Source organism: Sapajus apella, unplaced genomic scaffold (genome assembly GCF_009761245.1).
Source record: "Sapajus apella isolate SASKATOON/1434 unplaced genomic scaffold, GSC_monkey_1.0 scaffold43, whole genome shotgun sequence".
NCBI lineage: Eukaryota > Metazoa > Chordata > Mammalia > Primates > Cebidae > Sapajus > Sapajus apella.
Window position 1 is genome coordinate 6,151,753 of NW_022436983.1, and position 2,114 is coordinate 6,153,866.

Consider the following 2,114-nt stretch of genomic DNA (forward strand, 5'->3'; position numbering starts at 1 on the left):
TATGGCTGCATAGTATTCCATGGTATATATGTGCCACCTTTTCTTTAGCCAGTCTACTGTTTGTGGGTCCTAGGTTGATTCCATTTCTTTGCTATTCTGAATAATGCTATGATGAACATATGAATGCATGTGTTTTTTTGGTAGAACGCTTATCCCTTAAAAACAACAGCAATATAAACACAACATTCTAAATTCTCATCAGGAGTTCACATACATACTGCACAGAATATGTTCATGAATGCATGGGAATCCACAACCGAGAGTTAGTGAAAGCTGTCAGTCCATCCTCCCCAGGGAGTACTTGGGAGACTGTGAGGTGAAGGCAAAGGGCCAGTCCAGCCTTTATCCCATCTGTGAAATGGGGAGGAACAGAGAAACTACTGCTAGTGGTTTTGAGGATTAAGGTACTGTAAATTACAGGAAGTGTAATTTACTGTAGGTAAAGCAAACATGGCATATGATGCATGGTAAGTGTTCATATAAATATTTGGGTTAGCCCAGGCAGAATGGCTCACACCTGTAATCCCAGCACTTTGGGAGGATGAGGCGGGCAGATCACCTGAGGTCAGGAGTTCAAGGCCATCATGGTCACATGGGGAAACCCCTTCTTCTCTACTGAAAATACAAAAATTAGCCAGGTGTGGTGGTGCGTGCCCGCAATCCCAGCTACTCGAGCCGCTGAGGCAGGAGAAGCACTTGAACTCAGGAGCCGGAAGTTTCAGTGAGCCAAGATTGCACCACTGCCCTCCAGCCTGGGCAACAGAGCGAGATTCCGTCTCAAAATAAATAAATAAATAAATAAATAAATAAATAAATATTTATGCCAAAAAATTGGTGTAATAGTATATCTTGGTCCACTTTGGTCAATGTTTCTGGGGGAGCAATTCCTGGAAGCAGATTCCCAAGTCAAAGGGAAGGTTTATTCCTCATGCTCTTAACCGCCCAAGGTGATTGTGGGGTGGTGGGGATAGTACCAGTGGGGCTCCCAGCCAGGGGTCTACAACACAGTCACAGTAAAGCCAGGGAGTCAAGAGGAAGGACCTGGGAAGAGGCTACCTGGGTTTTGAATCTTGACCTTGCTCCTTGCTAGCAAGTCAACCGACCTCTCTGGGCCTTGGTTTCTCCTTCCATAAAATGCGGATCTTAAGACAAAGTGGACTTGCTGAGATTTAAATTAGACAAGTGGACAAAGCATTTAGCACGCTGGCTTAAATGACTTAATTAATTTTTATTAGGAAACACAAAACACCTGCACATGATACAAAATTCAAAAAGCACAAAAGGGGCCGGGCGCTGTGGCTCACCCCTGCAATCCCAGCGCTTTAGGGGGCTGAGGTGGGTGGATCACTTGAAGTCAGGACTCGAGAACAGCCTGGCTAATGTGATAAAACCCCAATCTCTACTAAAAATACAAAAATGAGCCAGGCATGGTGGTGGGCGCCTATAATCCCAGCTACCTGGGAGACTGAAGCAAGAGAATCGCTTGAACCTGAGAGGTGGAGGTTGCAGTGAGTCAAGATTGTACTACTGCATTCCAGCCTGGGTGACAGGGCAAGACTCTGTCTCAAAAAATAAATAAATAAATAAATAAAAGGCCATTTTATTATTATTATTTATTTTTGCTATTATTATGATTAGGGAGGCTAAGTTCTAGTGAGAGTGACAGCCCATTTAGCAGCACAGAATACGGCCATCCTACTGAGGCTGTTGCTCTCCCTGAGGCCAAAAAAGGAAATGAATAAAGAGGATGAAAAATGAGAAAAGCCCCTGGCACTGGCAGCTGCCCTCCAGGCCAGCTGTCCTTTCTACACCTTCCCTGGGAAGCCGAATTCTGCGCCTTTAACTGTCCACAACACGTGTAGCACGTACCAGAAGTAACATCTGGACGGCAGCCACTACTGGTTAAAGAGACAGGCCCTCTTTTTCCATGAAGCTTGGACAAGGTTCAAGTTTCAGCAATTTGGTGAAGGGAACAGAAAATAGATACCAAAGGAGGGGAGGGCAGGCTTTGCCAGAGTGAATCCTTTCTCCCGGAGAGGTCAGCAGCCTCCAAGATTGATTCCCACTCCTGACTTACAATGACTTTGGGCCATGGGACTCCTACTGCCCAGGGG